At 44.0% G+C, this 20,643-nt stretch overlaps 1 protein-coding gene across 2 annotated transcripts in view; it reads left to right on the top strand.

Moving 5' to 3' along the window:
• The first annotated feature begins 399 nt into the window (after positions 1-399).
• MFSD6L (major facilitator superfamily domain containing 6 like) overlaps positions 400-20,643 on the top strand; it is a 37,719-nt gene continuing 17,475 nt past the window's right edge. The window contains exon 1 of one of the 2 annotated variants that reach the window (XM_078654669.1): positions 400-641. The gene's annotated coding sequence lies outside the window, so the exon portion shown is untranslated. Of the gene's footprint in view, positions 642-2,982; positions 3,096-20,643 lie in introns of those variants that run through there. The other variant, XM_078654668.1, reaches the window with a different exon arrangement.

Below are 20,643 nucleotides of genomic sequence, written 5' to 3'. Positions count from 1 at the left end.
ACTTAAAAAGACTATGTGCGCCCTTCTCACTGATGTCATTTAACACTTCCTATGCGGTCACTTTCAGTGACGCCTTTTGTTTTGCAGGTCACGTGAAGTCAATTCATGACATAAAAGTATTTTCCACCAATTTCCCATTGGTATAGTTGATCGTTGTAATAAAGAGATTTGAACAATCTATAGCAGTATGGCTTCCAAAAATGAGCCAAACGGATGCAATAACCTGACACTCTAGCTTACTTCTTGGTCTCCGTTGTCCACCTGCTTCGCTCTAGCCCCTCTTCGATCTCTATAGTCTGCTGGCCTCTCTCTATGGCGCGGGCCAGTCTCCCTGGTGACGGCACAGCGCTGCCTGCTGGTCGCGTAAGGCGGCGTTCTGAGGCTGGGATGTGGGAGCGGGGGTGGGGTAGGCGGAAGGCGGAGGCTCTGTCCGAGAGGGTGACGTGTCTGTGCCGCCCTGCCCCGGGCAGGTGCACGGTGCGCGAGGAACAGGTGAATCAAACTGGAGCGACTCCCACCCTCGTGACAGGGCACCTCCGGGATCTGTGACAGAACAGCCCCGCCCCCCTGCACCTACTGTACTCCAATTCCATTGTTCGCCCCCTGATGTTGCGGCACGCTTAGAACCCTGGGCGACTCAGGTAATGGATCTTAATTTATGTCCCCTGTATTCTGACAAAGGAGAGAGTAGGAGTAGGTGGTGGACATGCGTTCACGTTTGGTGCTACAATATAGGACGGGATCATATTGTGTGGGGCTGCGATGGAGGCGGGGGCTGGTTGACATAGGGGTGAGGTAGCGAGAAGGGTATCTCAGAGCCGACCGGCGACCCTTCGCTTTAGGTGACACCTTTAGTCAGCCCATGGATATTTTTTTCCCGGTGACATGTTGCGTTCTGGGATATGTAGTCTCACGGTTAAACATTGTGTGTAGGGGGCTTTAAAATTCATAGCATGCAAAATGTTGTTGGCAAAAAGTCAGGACTGGCTCAAGGTGTCACAAATGATATGAGACTACTTGATAGCCCGTTGCCATGGTTTAATCAGTAGCCCCCCCCCCCCTCGCACAGTAGAAGGAAAAATGCTGGGAGCCATGGCAATGAATGGCTTTATTACGAGATTGGATAGAGAACGGATCGAGGTTATTTGATATGTGTCTACTAGGTATAAGGTAACAGCGACGCAAAGTATGAAGGAAGGGACAGATGATTGGAGAGCCGCAAGGTCCTCCCATATATCTGTGATTTTCTGACCCTCAGTTCAGCTATGCAGGTGCGTGTGTCAGCATCATAGGCAATGAACATGGACGCACACAGGTGCGTACTGATTGGCGTCTCCATTACTTTGAATGCACCTGATCGCACACTGGGTTCATCTAGTTAACCTACCCCCCCCGTCTAAGACAATCTAGAAAAGTCTCCCGTTTGCTGCGGATGTGCTTTTATAGTACTGGTATTTGTGTAGGGCGTTGCTGCCTCTGGTGCGGCTCTGTAGCACAGAGTAGTTCATGATGGATTGGGTACAGCCTGTAGACAGCGAGAGGGGTTGCCTTGCATTGTATAGTGTAAGCTGGGCTGTTGTGGCAGGATGCCTTGATAACGTTGTCGTAATCCGTAGATTGTATGTGCAGTTATTCGATTTCGTTCACCCAAGAACTTTACTTGAAGGGTTGCCTTGACTCTGCTTTGGTGCAAAGTGGTTGGTAGAGTTTTTAGTTGTAAGCATGGTCTGTGTTGGTGCCGACATTGTTGTGAATGTGGCCTTGACACGTGATCAGAGGTAGGCTTTGATACTTGATTCTGCAAACATGCATACTTCAATTATGAGGAGATAGAATGGTACGTTATAGGTTTAACACATACCATAACTTTAATGTGTTGAACCCTTCCAATTTTCTGCTATCCTGCGCGCTGGGTTGTTTTGCTTGATTATGTGCAAGCTAGTTTTTATTGGTGGTTGCCTGTGCTTATTTGGTGTTAGCATGCCTTGGGTCCTCGGGTATGTTTTCCGTATGGTAAGGCATTGCCGAACGCCTTGAGACCTTTTGGTGAAACGTGCGCTATACAAGAGCATATGACTATGACTAGGCAGATGAATATGGTCTTAGTTCAGACAGATCTTGGTACCTTGGTGCACAGTCCACGCAATAAATAATCAATATAACGACAGTGTAGAGTAAGCCCTATAAAGTCATGCATGTACAAGGCAAGAGATCAATTCAATAACTACTGGAGTATTGTGATTGCATTTGGGGTTCAAACCGATATTGGGAACAGTCAGCACTGTATTGGTTTCCAGAGTGCATGATGTTATTTAAATATTCAGTATCCTCATTTGCATAGGTAGGTTTGCTTCGAAGTTTAACCGCCTGAATAAAGGAAGCTGCTCATCCTATGTAGTGTTTCCTAAACCTGGGGATGACCAACATTACGGCCAGATAGATCTGAGGTTACGCCACGTTTGGTGGACTTGGAGCTTTTGTTCCAGGATGAGGGTGGACTACGACACACAAAGTGCAGCGCTGTTTGTCTTAAATAAAATTAATCTGAGTACTGAGAGCCCTTGCCGAGGTTGTAAGGCAAGAGAGATGATCAAGGATGGAGGTGGAGAACTAGACTGGCTGCTATATTATGGGAATGCCAAGGTCGTAATTGAGATGTTCTTTAGAAAACTGCAGGAATCTGAAAGATATTGGAAAAATGACCTTACCCACAACTTGCGGCATGGTTCATCATAGGCAATTCTCCACATCTCTTTAGGTAAATATTCCCTCTGCGAGTTCTTAAATAAGTAGAGACTGGATTGTTGCAGAAACCCAGATAAATCATAAAAATACCTTGAGCTATAACCAAAGGGATATCCTTTATTGTGGGTAGCCCGGATATGATTAAAAAACACCTATAACTGATATCTGATGAGTTGCGATGACTTGTCAACCCGGAAACTCGTGGCAATCTATTTCGTCTGTTTTTAAACCCCCTATAGACGTTCTCTGGATTCCTGCTATAATCCTGTCCCTCCAGACAATGGTTGAGTCCACGAGGTAGTCTTTACTTACAGAGGTGTGGAGAGCCACGTTTAATGAAGCACTGCATGGTAAGTTGTGGGTGAAGTGATTTTTTCCAAAATCTTTGATTCCTGAAGGTTTCAACAGAACTTCTCAATTACGACCTTGGTATTTTTGTGTGAATATGTTAATTTAGGGAGGGTATGCCCAGGTTTAACGCCTTTTTTCTCTTCATGTGTGTATGCATGCTATATTATCAGAGACGTTTTAAGGCATGGGCAAAGTGGACTCTGGCCCAGGGCCCCAGCCTTTCAGGGGTCCCCTAATAGAGCTAGCTATGTTCTGCTGAGAGTCTTACCCTGATGAGCTCACTTTGCCACTGGATTCAAGCTAGCCTGACTGATGACGGCTGATTAGCCAGAAACCGGTCCCAGGATGCTTGTTTCCGGTCTAGAGAAGACATGGCTTGGCAGTTCGGGCTGGACTGTTCCCATGAGGCACAGGGTCAGACTGATTTGCATAGGGCCATGTCTGAACTGGGGTGGCGGAGTGAGCTAAAGAATGATGATGGATTAAACCCAGATCAGTTGACTGGGGGTGAGTGCTTGCAATGTTCAACTCTCCGTCCATCATCCCCTTTGGTTTTTCCTTGAATAATTCTTAAACCAATTGTTTTAAATACTGTTTTCCTTTAATTTATTTTTAATGTGGGTGATGTGTGAGAGTGTACCGCAGTAATTTTGCAGAGAAATTTGTTTTTCATGCAATATCCATAAAAACGTTTTTTAGATCAAAACAGCACCTCACATATGAGAAATACGAGTGTGTCGCAGTGATTATTTGCAGTAATGTTAGTTAGCTGCTGCTGTGTTACCAATATTAAAACACGTCACTATCCCTGAATATTCGATGTTAACACATTTAGAATTTGGACGAGTGTACTTGTGCACTGTCCTTGACCTGGCCCAAGAGGGCATGAAAGAGATGAAATTAGATAATAAATTCATAGCTGTTGTAGAAGTAATTTCTCCAAACTGAATCGGGGTACCCGATAAACAATAGTCAATGTGATTATGTGTCCCAGTTGCAGGCACATAGCAGGAATAAATCCTAGGATGTTGGAAGCATACTCTCCTTATGTCCGGCAGTCCTGAGAGCGCTCGTCAGTTAAGGCTTTGTGTCTAACCTTGGGGGGAGCCCATCCAGCACACAATTCAAGTCACCAGTCAGTATTAAGCAAATCCCTTGTTAATGAGTTTTGCCAGGATGGAGGGGAACCTGGACCTTATGAATACCAGACAGGTTAACGTGATCCTCTTGGAATGGTGAGGTATACCAAATGGGGAATCATAAGACAGACCAAATTAATTGGTGTGTGGTTGAGTGACACAGCAGCTCACCAAGCAGAGCCTTCTCAGTTGTGACATATAATCTGCATAGGTAAAGCCATTTGGCTGGGCTCTGGGTTATACCAACATGTTGAATCAATCATCAGAAGCTCTAGAAAGCACACACAGAACGTAAACTGCAAGATGATTACTGGATCAAGACGTTTAAGCACAATTGAAATTTCCAGTAACCTGAAAGCGCAAAGTCATGGTTGGGAGACCCCATGGTCTTGGTTACATTTGTATTTAAGTCTAGCCCGTCCTTATACATAGCATACAAGTTTATAATTTTCTCCAAAGTGCTTGCCTTTTGAGACTGCCTTGTGAGCAAATGTCACAATTTATATGAATTTCCTGCCAATCTTGTAATGTCTTGGCTTACCACTCTCAAGCACTCTTCCACTCCATTGGTAGAAGTTGCAAAGAGCAAGGGAGCTATGACAAGGGACCTGTTGAACTCTGTGTTTTATGGTACATAATCTGTGCACTCTTCTCCCTGGGCCATGTTGCACTGTGGCATGTAAATTGGAGTCCAATCGTTTAATGAAATCTAACACTGAGCAATCTAAACCCATCTCTTCCAAAGTAGACCACAGTTTTGCTCCATTGACTCTTTCAAAAGCCATACTTAAGTCCATAAATGCAAGGTAGGAGTGACCCATTAGAAGCTACAGTATACTTCTCAATCAATAAATGTAAATATAAACATTGTTCCACCATTCCCAAACTAGGGTGGAATCCATATTGCATTTCTATTAGCACGTGTTTCTACCCAACAATATTTTAACAGTCATCTAAACTACAGAATCTATCAAGTAGACTGGGCAAAACCATATAGGGTCCGTCTAATTTCCTTCTGTCAAGATTAGTATTAGTATAGATTTTGACGGTGAGTTTGGTATGGCACACTGACTTGCTACATTTAGTATAATAGTTATATGAATTCCATTGGGGCCCTGTGCCTTTCCCGAGGGACTATGTCATATGTCACTCTGGGCTTTTTTGAATGTGAAATTAGTAGAAAACAGTCTAATTACAGTCGAAGGTCATACCCAATGATTTTAGTACAGTTCAATAGATAAATTCCTCTATTATACATTTTAATGAAGTAGTCGTGTGGGGTAACATGACAGCAGAGGTCGTTTGGAGCAAGTGGAAGACCTTTTATGTAATTGGTGAGACTGGCAGCTGTCACTGCATGTTGCGGATGCTTTTGGCAATTCGTACACGGTAATCCGTATTTAATTGAATACCCATCTGTGTAATGTGTGAATTCATAGAGGGGCGATTTAATGTGGAAATGCTCCATTTATTATTTTCCAAAATCTAGCCATGTCATTCTTAGCACAAACAGATATTAATTCCTCCTAGGCCCTCACCTTCATGCCATTCTTACTTGCCCGTATAACTTTTCTAGGACTTTTGAATTTTTTGAAACTTTCTTTTATAGGACTTTCGAATTTTTTAAAACTTTCTCCTCGTTTCCAAGCATACATTTGAGGCATTTTCACAGCATATAGCTTGGGAGACTGTATGTGCTATCTCTTCCAAAGGTAACTGCTCTCTTACCTTCTGTTAACTTGGAGGTCATTGTCAACTTGAGGGTGATCTAGCTTTATGCCTAAAAAATGTGCCTGTAAAGGGTCTCTGGATTGAGACGAGTTGATTGCTGGTAACGACATTCTAATAAATGTTTCCATCAATTACACCATATTAATTTTATGCCAACCTAATCTTAATTCCATTCCCCATGTACAATGCTCTTTTTTAGAGGAACCTTTCTTACTGGTCTATTCAGTGTATTAAGTAAATATACTTTGCAAATTTATGGGTTATGGTCACTATGGTTGTTTTGCTGCTGTAAGCTCAAAAATGTAACTGCTGTGGGGCGTGGCTTGGACGGCAGTGGGAATGGCCGCCTAAACTGGAGCCCCGCACGACAGGAGAGCGACACCGATCCCTCTACCACCGTTACCAAGACTCGCTGCAACGGCTGCCCGCGGACTTTGCTGCCTAATGACATGGGGCACCCTCCGGAGTCCTGACCGGGGGTGTCCGACTCATATTTGAGGACGAAAACAATCTTTTGGCTCCCCTCCACGCGCCGACATCGATGTGGGCCAAAATGGCGCCTCGGAGTCTGAAAGGTGCCGCCTGACGGAGAGTAGTGCCGTTGCGCGCTACTACGTTTCCAGACCGAAGCGCCCGAGGGTACATGGGCCGCTCCACAGCCACACGGATCTCCTCTAGCAAGGTGAGGATTATCACCTATCTGCCCGCATCGTCATTCTGACCAGCGCGTCCTGCCTGACCCTAAGATGGCGGCTCCTCATTAACGCGAGCGCCTTCAACGAGCACCTACGGAGCAGGCAAACGTGGCAAGAGAAGGAAATGTGCTTAACCTCATCTCCCTGACACTGTATGAGGCGATCTATACAGCGCTTGGCCAAATATATCGACTGGGTTATTCCCCTACTGCCTATCTCCACCTGAGGGGTCTCCTACTCAGCCAAACACAGGGATAGTAGGGAGAACACCTCATTGGCCCTGTTTCCACTATCAAACCGACAGAATCTTCACCCTACATATGCCCCGGAACAGCAATTTACCTCACCGAAGCCAACATGAGAAATATGTGCTCGGGGGTTGCTATTGCCATTATTGCCACGTGGAGTGTGCTCCATAAGCTCTTCCTCTTTTGTTGAGGTCACTAACCAACTTAAATCCAGCACTAACGAAGTCAAAAATCTACCCACGTTATTGTGCTTCTGGTGGCTGACACGTACCATTCTTGGAGCCGTGTGGCTTTAGGCTCCTGCCCACCGAACCTTACCAACGCTCTGGTCACTGGCCACTGCTCTTTCGTACTCGACATCTGGTCCCTCTTGAATCAAACTCCTGATACACAAGGTCAACGGGGTTAATATTATCAGACACAATGGCGAACAGAGAAGACAGGAACAATCCTAAAAAGGTGAAACCAGAACCTCTGATCTCCGACTCACCCGTCAAAAGCAAGGCAGACATGGCGGCTACGATGGAGATGATATTGAGGAAATTGTCAGACCTTACGGATATCTCCAGGTCAACCAAAGCTAACACGGACTCAATGCAACTCGAATTGACCGCGATTAGGGCCGACATGAGCGCTTTAAACTCAGGACTGGGAGCCGCAGAACAACGGATTAGCGATGTGGAAGATCTGTCGCGACAATCATCAGCCAGAATCCAACGCCTAGAAAATACCACCGACGCCCTCAGACGCCATAACGCGGAGTTGGAGGACCGCAACAGACGGGGCAACGTTAGAATTTTCGGCATACCGGAAAACGCTGAGAAAGATGCTGATTCTTGCGTGGCTTTTCTAGAATCATGGATCCCCATGATTACCAAAACTGAGTTCCAACATGGCCTCGAACTAGACAGGGCACATAGGATCCCTACCTTTATGAGTAAGCATGCTAAAGGGCCCAGACCAATGATCTGCAAACCTCTCAGATTTCAGCATGCTGAACTGATTTTCCAATATGCAAGGAAGAATCACTCCATTACCTGGGAAGGCCACAAGATCATCTTCACGCAGGACTTCTCCAAGGACACGGTGGATGTACGCAAGGGCTTCCTAGACCTCCGTCCTAAACTTAGATCCAAAAACATCCCCTTCTCATTCGAAGGACCAGCCAAGTTCAGAATTATGATAAATGGCCGCCCAAGATTCTTCACGGACCCGAGAGACCTGGCACATCATCTCGAGGAATGCCCGACTCAAGAAATGGACCAATCAACCGGCCTTTCCAACAAAAGAAAGACCACTTCTCCGAGTCAACAAGACGCAGCCAGCTAATTAGATCCATTGCCTTTTGTTACTGCACCAGTGGCCCAGTGGTCCTGCAGCGGTTACCTCGTTAGGACCTTCCTCCGTAGAACTACACTCGGCTCTTGGCACGCGTCCCTAAACACTGCATGCCAAGCTCATTGATTCCTCAGTACCGTGAGTTTTGTATAAGTGGCCTCTGTGACCCTCGCAGTGACTTCCTTATTGTGTGAATGCTTACGATTCTGTTTGAGTTGTCTCACACAGCTTGTTAAAATTAGTACATTGTGTACAACAATGCAAATTGCTCATTTCTAGGTAACGCCTCCAAACATGGTCCCAAATTTCCACGAACTTAACTACTAATGGGGTGTAGCTCGTCCCAACTGGTACACCATGGCATATTTACTAGATAGTCTCATAATCTTGAAACAATTCTCTGCCTACTTACTTTAGACTAGGCCAAGCCTTCTTATGACCTGTTTATTCGGATTCTTGCAAAGAATGTATTCTGTGTCATTTTCTTGTTGGTTATGCTTACCGGCTGAGTTCATTTTGGGATTGTTATTATGTACCCATTAATGTTATTGTTACTCCTGTTGTGCGTAGCATGGTCCTGTCGTCGTACTCCCTACGTACATATTTGGGGGGGAGGGAGGGAGAGGGGAGAGGGAGGGGTCAACTGGAAGAAGGGGTAAAGAGAGAGTATATAGAAGCAGGGGCTTGTCAGAGTTTCAGTAGGTTCCTCCTCATTCTGTTTCACATCCTGTTCTTTATGATGATGTTTAATTTTCACAGAGATACCACGCACGACTCACCACACCAAGACCAATGTATCCTTTGTTATTTCCACACCCCTTGTTGTAGGCTCGCATCTCAATTATCCTACTTTTACGTCTTATTAATAAAGATTGCATCGAAACTTATCCAATTTAGTCAGAGTAGGGTGCACGAATCTGTCACCACAACTCGTTTGTCACACACCTCACCGCCAGCTTCCCACAGAGCGATAAAATATATCACCGATGGCTAACTCCAACTCAATCAAAGACTATCTTAACGTAATATCACTTAATGTCAAAGGACTTAACCACCCGGTGAAAAGGCGGAAAGTGTTCGATTATCTAGCGAAAACAAAAGGGGACATCGTCCTTCTGCAGGAAACCAAGCTATCTGAAGATGACTTGCGATTCCTTAACATCCATTGGTCGTCCCATGTCCTGTCCTCTCCTGCGCCACAAAAGAAGGGTGGAGTAATAACACTGCTGTCGAAAAAGGCCAATCTGACACTGCTATCACACACTCACGACACAGAAGGCAGGTTACTAGTGACTCATCTACGCAGGGAGGATGATCCCATTCACGTAGTGAATATATATGGCCCGAATTCAGATGATCCCACATTCTGAGACTCTGTCTCTCGATCCATCGAACATATCCCCCAAGATGAACTACTTATAGTGGGGGGCGATTTCAACCTGCCCCTAGACACATTACTAGACAGACAATCCAAATGCTCATACCACCCATCACGGTCACATGAGGCCCTTCTACGCCTCTGTGAGCGCTACGCCCTCAAAGATTCTTGGCGTCTCCAGAACCCCGATGGGAGAGACTACACCTTTTACTCTGCTCCACATAACTCTTACTCACGAATTGATTTTATCTTGTTATCCACCTCATTCGCACACCTGATTGAAGAAACTGGTATTGCCCCCAAACTGGTGTCCGACCATGCTTGTATTCACACCAAACTTGCAGGCTCCCGCTCGATCCGCCCACCCAGAAGGTGGCGATTTAATGATGAAATTCTAACCAACCCTGAAGACAAACTCAGGATAGCGGACGCCATTGAAGAATACTTACTCCTAAACAATACCGCTGATACCAAGCCTAACACTCTATGGGATGCTCTTAAGGCCACAATCCGTGGAGTCATTATAAATATTAGAGCTAAAACCAATAAAAAATTAAACAAAGACCTGGAACAATTGGAAATAGATATCAAAATCCTGGAAGACCAGCACAAGTCCAACCCCCAAGACCTCAAACCCCTCAACCTCCTCACTAAAAAGAAATATGAATATAATGCCATAACTAGTAATAGAGCGTGCGTCTGGATTAACCGCTTCAAAGCCCTAAAGCTATGCGAAGGAAATAAAGCTGGTAAATTGCTAGCTTCATATCTTAAACATAAACAAAAGCTGTCAACCATCTCATCAATAAAAGACGCCGCGAACATTACCCACACCAATCAGGCTAAAATCCTAGATACATTTAAAGCCTTCTACGAAGAGCTCTACAAAAACGACAAGCCGCTGGACATAGCAGCTTGTACCGACTATCTTGAATCTCTCGAGCTTCCTAAACTATCAGAAGCTGACAGACTACGACTAGGTTCCACCATCAGTAAAACAGAGATCACAGAGACCATCAAATCTCTAAAAAATAACAAAGCCCCCGGCCCAGATGGCTTCACTGCATCCTTCTATAAAGCCTTTGAAAACCAACTTAATCCTACACTCCACACTGTTCTAAACTCTATGGCATCCAGTGGATGTATCTCATCTTCAATGAGTGAGGCTAACATAGTCGTGATACCTAAAGAAGGGAAAGACCCTCTCCACACCAAGAACTACCGCCCCATCTCTTTGATAAATCTTGATTGCAAGATATATGCCAAGATCCTGGCAAACCGCCTAAACGCTCTACTTCCAACATTAATAAGCCCATCGCAAGTTGGCTTCCTGAAACACAGGATGTCGAATGACAACACCAGACTTCTGTGTCAAATACTAGAGAAAGCTAACAACTGCCAATCGCCGATGGTCGCGATCACCCTGGACGCTGAAAAGGCCTTCGATAAGGTATCATGGTCTTTTCTTCATCAATGTATGCGTTCATTCAACCTCGGTCAATCCTTCATTACAATGGTGATGGCCCTTTATTCCTCCCCTTCGGCTCGCATAGCTATCAATGGCACCCTCTCCAACCCATTTCGCCTCTACCAAGGCACCAGACAGGGCTGCCCACTTTCACTGGCGCTCTTCCTTTTGGCCCTTGAACCACTTCTAACAGACATCAAAAGGAATGAGGACATTCAGGGAGTCTCCTTTGGAGATACTCAGATAAAATTAGCAGCATATGCTGACGATATATTGATTGCGACAGAAAACCCGGCCAAATCAATCGAGGGTCTCATGACATCAATCAGCAAATACTCGAACTTGTCGGGATACAAACTAAACAGAGACAAGTCCGAGGTTAAACCATTAAACATCTTCACCACCAAAGACGTTCTTGGTAACTCGGGTCTAGCTTGGCAAACAGGTGTTATAAAATATTTAGGAATAGAGTTCACCGATAAATTATTGAGCACCATTAAACACAACGAAACACTGACACTGATAAAAGTTAAAAGAATCCTTGATGGTTGGTCCCCACGATTTATTACCTGGTGGGGAAGGGTTGAATCTATAAAAATGATGATATTGCCACTAATCAACTACCTGAGCACTATGCTACCCCTCACCTTCTCCAAAGAATTCCTCTCCAAACTTGATAAAATGATTTCCTCTTTCCTTTGGCAAGGGAAAAAAGCCAGAATTAGCATGAAAAAACTAAGGCTTGATAAATCACTAGGAGGCGTCAATTTGGCTGACTTTAAGCTCTATCAAACCGCTTTCTTAGCCAGACAAGGGTCTTTTTGGCTAACTCCACACTCTGATTACACCCCGGTGTGGTTGTTGGTGGAAAAATCCCTTCTACAAGGCCTTCCCCCCCTCCACCCTCCTCACTACCAAACCGCAACCCAATGTATCCTCAGGTACCATCCTCAGAAACACGAAAGCTGCCCTCCTTCATGTAAGCAAACTTCTTCCCCACCAATTTTGTAAATCACAGTGGGAATCGCTGTGGCATAATACCAAACTGCTATACAAAGGGAAACCACTGAATAATCCTACTTGGATTGAGAAGGGTATACACTTCCCACACCAGCTATTTGATGGGTCGTCGCCACTCACTTTCAGCGAGCTACAAAATAGATTCCAACTCCAGAGCATAGATTTCTATTACTTCTTACACCTCAAAGTGGCACTCTCCAAAGCAGACCTATCCGATATCACCCCCTCCCTCCCTGGCTACCTTCACACAATTAATAAACTGGGTCATCAGGTGTCCAGGATATACAAACTGATCCGCCCACAGAGCACCAAACTGACAACATCCGCACAGTCCTTCTGGGATTCATACTCTTCCACACCAACTTCGGAAGCAGAGTGGGCCAGAGTATGGGAGTCTACCACACGAAACAAAATCAGCCCTACACTATCCCAAACTAAATTCTGGCTTCTTCATAAAGCTTTCTGGACCCCTAAGAGACTCTTCTTGCACAACATCAAAGAAGATGACTCCTGCTGGAACTGTATGGCGGAGGGTGGGGACCTTGAACATCTAATATTCAAATGCCCTTGTGTCTCGGTCTACTGGGATAGAATATTTGAATTCATTGCCAAAGTGTTACATGTTTCGCTCCCGAGAGAATTTGCAACCTTAGTCCTGGGCTTCACCAAAGCTGACACCCTCGATGAAAATGACAAAATCCTACTTGACTTGCTCTTGACATCGGCGATTAAAATCATACTGAATAACTGGAAAGACACCAGCAAAGCCTCTTTCCCCCACTGGCTCAACTGGGTTTCGAACCTAAGAGGAGCCGACAATATAGCGCGGGCCGCTACACCCTGGCGTCCCCACTATAGGAAAATATGGACCTCGCTTGACGCTCATTTTGACTTATTCAAACCACCATGATTGTCTATTGCATACATACACCCTGCCCGTTGGAACGCCTTCAACAACCACCGGCTTAATTGTGGTTCTCCGCTATGTCTTTGTATGTACTACCTATTTAACCAAGCTACTGACCTCACTAAATTAAGTGTTTATCTTGCACCCCTATGGACGTGTAACTTGTAAAGGTACTGATGCAATGCCTGTTTCTTTTTCCTTAATGTTGTTTTTGTTTTGATTTCCTTTAATTTACCCCTCCTCTGTTCCCGGTATAATTGATTATGTTGCTCCTGAAACCATGTCTGATATATGCTCATTATTGTAATGCTCAACTATCTCTCTCAATAAAAAATATTTGTGAAATAAAAAAAAAAAATGTAACTGCTGTGAACAACAAGGCTTAATGTCACCGCATTCACGCACACGATAACATGGGTACATTTTGTCACATTTTATTAGTATATTTTGCCCCTCACCCATCCAATGTAAAGTACCATCAGCAGCAAGAGGTACAAACAAACAAATTGACAAACACCCACCTGCCAAGTATCCGCTTTCCTCCCCTTATCTACAATAGTGCTGTACACCAGGGTTTTCCAACCTTTTCTTTAATAGGAGCACTAAGGTTCAATGAAAACCACACCACGCTACTAAGAGTATTAGTCAGTGCTTTAAATGGGCCAGAACTGTCCGGTACTGAGTACCCACAGTTTTTTATTTCGAGAGGGAGAGTACCTGCACTTCTCAAGAAAAAGTATGACTTTTAAGTGGAGAATACCGGCACTTCGCAGAAACAAGCAGGCACTCTGTTACAGATTACCTGCAGTTCTATTTTTCCATTTCAAACACTGTTATTAGTGTTGTAACAGCAACCATATCAGACATGATTACAGTAGCAGCCACTATATGCAAACCATGATTACCTCAGGTGGGGTTGCCAGTAGTAACGTAAATCAAGCTTTGTCAATTTGGAATGCCTCTGCATGGTTAATAGATAACCAACACAGTTGTAATGCCCTGGACACCAAGGTAATAATATAATGACTCTCCCAAACGTCACATGATTTTTCGCTCAAATATCAGCTTTTGATCACTGGTTTACGAGTTCTGAAAATGCACATATAGCCTCAGAAACATTGACTGAATTTTGGTCTACATAAATTAATTCAGCCAAGCAAAAGCTTCTAATTTAGTACTCTCGGGTGGGCACAGGAGAGCTACTAGCAGGTGAGCTACCAGTAGCTCACGAGCTACTCAGTGGAGAAAACTGCTGTAGATTCTATGTAGTCTTCATCTGTTACACTGTTTTTACATTATCACAGTAATGCCACTGATGCTAGGGAGGGCATTTTTTTTAACCTTCTGGTTTCTCCTCCAATGAACTGCACATGGTCAATGGAAATGCTTCTACTTGGCTAGATCCCAAAATGTACTACTTTGATGGCTTTACTGGTAAGCATTACTCCAACATACTACCTCATAATAATTGTCACAGGTTTGAGGTGAGTCCTCCTGGTCCTCCAATGGAGTATTAGTGACCTAACAGGAAGCCTTCTGAGTAGGTGGCCCCATATGGCTAACACGTAGTTGCACAGAGGTTTGGGAGAAAAATCGTCATACAAGATGAAAGTAAAAATGTGAGAACGTGGACTTGACTCAAACCAATGATGATTGCAATGAGAAAGAATGAACTCAGAATAATAATTACCAGTAAGGTAGCAAAGTATTACATTTTGGGAGTTAGCCATTTAGATATGTTTGCATTGACAAAGTCCTGTGACTTAAAGTTGTTTGCTCTCATATTTCACATCATAGAACTCTACAAATGTTGTAAAGGTAATCCATGTGGCTGCTCTGCAGATTTCGTACAGGGTAGCTTCTTGACCTTCACACCTCCTCAAACAAAAAGCCATCTAGTCTCTGATAAAGTGAGCTTGAACACCAATTGGAAGGCGTACCAGAGCTGGCTTCTATCCCCACAAAATTGTTCTCTTAATTAAGTGACAAGGTCGGTGTGAACTGTTTCAATTCTCTGAGGCTACCCCAAATGTAATGAAAAGCCTATATGACAATTCAATCTATTCTATTAAAGTGTTTTGAAACTGCCCAGCGATCATCAAGAGAATGTAAGAAAACTTCCTCCAAAGTACAAAAATCTGGACAGTCTCGAGCACTACAATCACCTACCCTACTTGCAAAGCAGAATCTTTTTTGGGCAAAAGAACATACCGATTCTTAACACCAACTTGTTGTGTAACACCTGGAGAAAAAGAACCTTACCGGAAGGAGACCCAATTTCTGTATGTCAGACAAGGGCAAAAAGTGGGTTTCTGCAGAACAGATGTTTGATTGCAACTCAGAAGACAACATTGCAAGGTGCTATCAAATTCCTCCAAAGGTTACCACAAAATGTAAAAATAATCCTTCAAATACTACATTTACACTGCTGGTCCCAAGATGAACGCAACTCACAAAAATTGGAGGAGGTGTACTTCTACACCTGGCATTGGATCTAAGGGGGTCATTATGAGGACGGACGGGCCGCAACGTCTTCCCGACATCCTGGGTATCGGTCCAACGAGCGGATTGCAATGCTGGCAGTCGGAGCGCAGAGGTCGGGGGTAGGACCGCCGTCTCCAACAGGATCCAAAAACACATCAGTCAGCGGTCGGACTCTTATCCCTACAAAGGAGGCGGTGCCTGTGCAGGCACCGCCATACATAGGTACCGCCATAGGGATTAGGAGGACCCTTTCCAACTGCCTTTTCATGACGGTTCCACCGCCATGAAAAGGCAGATGGAAAGGAACTTTGGGGGCCCCAAGCAGGGCCCTTGTCGGCCACTGTTCAGTGGCCTTGGGGGGCACATAAATTGGAGGTCTTATCCTAATAGGGCAGGTGGGACCACCAACTCACTATAGGACGGTCACCTGCCAAATACGATGGGGGCCGGCTGTCCGACCAACCGCCATGGTAATGAGGGCCTAAGTTCCATTACGAGCCCCACCTACGAAATGAGGGTCAGTGAGGTGAATAGAACTGCAATGTCAACTACTTGTTTGGCTATGGCTAACACGGCTAACACCCTAGGCAATAACCGCATTTAAAAGCCTACCTCTGACCCAATTAGAACAAGTGATGGAGTGCCGAAACAGAAAGATCTGAAAGCCAGAGAGATGTAGGAGACCGTGCCAGAAGGTATTTCGTCTCTCCATGAGATTCCAAAGGAGAGGCAACTAGCTGAGGGGGTTAAGAGGGTATGCCCATGACCATTGTCTGTCTCCTCAGCACGGTTATTATAAGAATAAGAAGAATGGGTTGAGATGTTTAAACTATTTATGAAGGTATTATGCATAATAGTGTCTTTATCAATGTCCTATCCCGAAAACTAGAATGGAGGCATTAAGGAAATAATATTCTTGCTTGCAAAAAGATATTTGATTAATACTTCCTGAAATACACAGTACTCCTCTGAGGATGGGAATGTTTGGCTTAATTAATCTGCCCTTCCACTGTCTACTCTCCTGGTGTGGATCACTGAAAGTAGAAAAAAATCCATCCACTGAAATACAGCTTCCACAGTACTGATAAAGCTACAGAGCAAGACATTTACCCATCTCTCACATTATTAGTCTTCCTCATGACAGTGTCTGTCTATACCAGTATAACATTTCCATAAATCATCCTTAGGTTGAACGATTCCTAAAGAAGATGAACTTCAGCGTGCTGGCATGTCTGCTAAGTGGACTTTCACCACTGGGAGCTTGAAGCTGCCCAAGCCGCTGTGGGTCTTTCACTGCTTCTCAACCCCTTGCCAGCATGCACCTCTCAGAGGAGTAAAATTTGAAGCACATGAGAGAGTGGGACAGGGGGGGAACTGTCAACTTAACAAGCATCTCGTCTATGTGAGGGCCACTGGCTTTGCTAGTGTCTTTTAGCCATGTTGTACAGCAGCGTGGCTCTGCAGCATGGCTAAAAGTAAAGTTAGGAAAAAAGTACTATGATGCATCCAGCACTCCCTGCATCATAGTACTTTTTCCTTTTCTTCTGGAGGTGAGCAAAAAGGACAAAGTGAGGGAGGCCTGGATGGAGGGAAAAGACAAGACGGTAATTTAAAAAAAGATCTAGAATGCAGGCAGCACTGTCCCTGTCACATCGCTTTTTGTGTTATGGCACGTTGGGGAGACATTACAGACAATGGGAGGGTGCAGATGGAAGGGATAAAGCAATTCGAACAAGGGTGTGGCATGGGAGTGGAAGGGCCAAACAATGGGAGGGGAGTGGGAGGGTAAATAGCACAGAGGAGTTGGAGGGGGAAGAAGCACTGGGGGAAGAATAAATAAAATAGTACCTGTAGCCCAGCGAGCAGCAGATAGACTGCGGAAGAACACTAATAAGAGTAAATAAATCAGTACATGGTTACTGCTCCAAACGGTTGAACAGTGACACCGAGTAGCACTAGCCATTTAGAAGGTAGTAGATAAGAGTCGCCTCAAAGCCATCAAATGATAAGTGACAGGCAGGCCCAAAACCCCTTACAGTAAACAATACACCTCTATTCAAAACATGGGTCCAAATTAAATTGGGACATGGCTGAAGTGTTATTCACAAAATCTCAACAACCTGCGGCTTAAAACGGGTTCATTTTGGCTCCCTGTCTGTTTAACATTTACACAGCGGACCTAGAGACCCATTTATGCCAAATACAAGGAGACCCACCGAAATTGGGCAATGCTCCAATAACAAGCTTGCAATACGCTGATGACAAGCGCCTTGAGGTTTACAACGGCTGATTACTCCGTCAGTAAGCTATATATCCACCGCTCAACTAGACCTTAATTACCAAAAATGGAAAGATATATGCTTTTCAAGTTCCCATGAAAGACAGCCCAGATTTACCTGGATTTCAAATAGTAACATACTGCCTTAGGTTGCTACTTATAAATATCCAGGAGTACTACTAGATCGGCACCTCAACTACAAGCAATACCTGGCAGTAAGGCAAGCAAAAGCAAACCAGCTGCTATTTGCATTCAAAATCCTGCAACAAAAAAAAATCGCGACTGCTTTACAAATTATCCGGTAAAGGTCGTAGAAGCAAAATTCTTGCCCTCAATCGCGTACAGATCGGAACTGCTTAAAACGAACAATGCATCGGGTATGAACACTGCAAAATCTAGTCTCTTTAAGAAATTATTCTCAATTCCGCATTACAAATCTCAAGCTCACATCAGGCTGGAGTTTGAATTAAAAAAAAAAAACGATCCCGGCAAAACAAGGGCGCACTCATTAACTTTTACTGGAGAATGAGGGCAGCAAAGGCAAACTCCCTAGCCCATCATTGCTGGCTGGAAGTTGAAAAACAATCCAGACTGAATAATTCAGTATATGCTGTTTTAAGTCAAGCACTTTCATCTTTAAAGTTAAAGGAGGCTTGGCTTACAATATCTGCCTACCCCGAGTTCAAACAAACAACCAATAAAGCCATTAGGCTGCAATCACAGCTAACGGATAAAGCAACCTTGTCGCACAAAACACACACATGGGTGGTGATGCCAATATATAAAACCTTAAAACCTCAATCGTATCTTCTGGAACACTTTTTAAGTTAAAAAAAGCGGTACTTGATGTTACTGAGGCTGGAGTTTATCCAAAGACCTTACACCAAAATGGAAACGGTCTTGGCCTACTTTGGAATGTCGCCTTTGCGGTTATGGGAATGAATCACTACTCCATCTATTATACACCTCCCGGGCGTTACTACCTCTCCGGAAAACTCTGGTACAGCCAATATTGAAGCACCAACAAGTAAGAACATGTAGCTCTGCCACCATAACATCATTAAGAGGTTCAACAGTCCAACTGGCATGTTAGGCGATAAAGTTTCTGAGCTCAGCGGCAAAGGAACTAGAAAAGAGATACAGATGAATAAAGCATATCTATTGGGATTCTTTGCCTCTCCTGTTTATTTTAAATTAAAGCACACCAAGACCTCTAAAGTGGTGTTTTTTAACTTAATAAGCCAATCTAAGAAAAAAAAAAATATATCCAATGCGAAATCAGAGAATACATACAGGGATATACGCCACCATCTCATTTGCACCTTGTTTACTTTTGGTCAAATACTGACAGTCTAGGTGATCATTGCAGTAGCCCCTTACACATTATTTATGTCCGGGTATCATCCACTGATCTTTACCGGTGACATGAGGTTGGACAGTCTGCGGTTGGACTAACTCAAATACATTAGATGTCTTACTCTTTTATTGCAGGGCAGGAAGCACTATGTTTATAAGAAGTCATAGGAAAAGCGATCTATTATTATTTTATACCATATTTTAACTAGCTTATTGTAACTTTATATTTAAACTAGCACTAATGTCTAATGGTTTTAAGTATTTATTTGGTTGCTTGTATTGTGCTTTTATGATTTTAAATGAAATCGAATAAAGCATTATTTTCATCATCATCAATACACCTTTCAGCAACAGTGCATCCAGAGCAATCTTTAATGGCAACAGCAGTTTGTGTGTAAAATGGGTGTTTAAAAGGGCCTATTGACCAAGATGCAAAAAGAGTGGAGTTAGGGCCTAGATAACAAGGTTTGACAGATTTGATTGTAATGGCTGAGACAGAATATTTAAATTAAAGAATCAGCCACTACCGGAAACTGAATGGGGTAAGAACAAAGTTGGGGGCTGAAATCTAATTAAGAAGCTTATTTTTTAATTAATTACATATCTTTTTATTTTCACTCTTCCTTGATATTGTTGTATAACATCTGATTTTTTTGTCAAACCTTGTGTTTATTGAAAAAATAATTCAAGTACATCTTAAGTTATTACCATCACAGCGGCGGGACACTCCCTGGAGTAGCCGTGCGCTATATAAGCAACCCCAATAACATAACATAACATAACTTCGCTCATCGCAGTGAGCGTCTGAGATATCACCGAGACGGAGGGTGCACACAATAACACAGCGCCTGGATAGCGTCCCGGCCCCAATCTCACAGTGAATACTACAATAGAGGGTACAGTTTCTAACGAAGGTGGGGCTTGGGTCAATCCCCTGTGATCATTATATGAAACCAAACAAACGTAATTGGGTATCCCATCTTCCTTTTGTGAAGATATGTTATCAAATCCTTCCAACCGGAAGGTGCCATGTGAAGTACAATAATGACCTATAAAATCAATGCCCAGGAAGAATAACCAAAACCCCATCCCCCGTCCCAAACAGTGGTGGCGGCAAGATCAAATTGATGTACGTAACATGGGATAGTAAAAGTTAAATCAAAATTGAAAAAGATGCAGTGCTCTGACAGAAGTTGCTAGCCCCCGTGAGAGGAAAGTAACTAACGGCCCCCCTTTGAATTCAAAATTCTTGTAGTCGTCCCGATAAATATCCGACATTCTTTTCAGGCTGAGTAACTTCCATAATCGGGAGTGCCAAAGGGAGATCGCCGGGGCTTCCCTCTGCTTCCAGACGGCTGCTAAGGTCACTTTGGCTGCACCTATACAAAGCCACAAGATTGCCTTGTCTGCTCGGGTCTGGGCAGGATCGCCGAGCCCCAATAGGATCCCTGCCATGGTGGTTGGGATGGGGTATCTCAGCATATCTTTAATGTGTGCAAGTATTT

Source organism: Lissotriton helveticus, chromosome 7, assembly GCF_964261635.1.
Source record: "Lissotriton helveticus chromosome 7, aLisHel1.1, whole genome shotgun sequence".
NCBI lineage: Eukaryota > Metazoa > Chordata > Amphibia > Caudata > Salamandridae > Lissotriton > Lissotriton helveticus.
The sequence above is the reverse complement of the archived record's forward strand: the minus strand, read 5'-3'. Positions and strand labels throughout refer to the sequence as shown.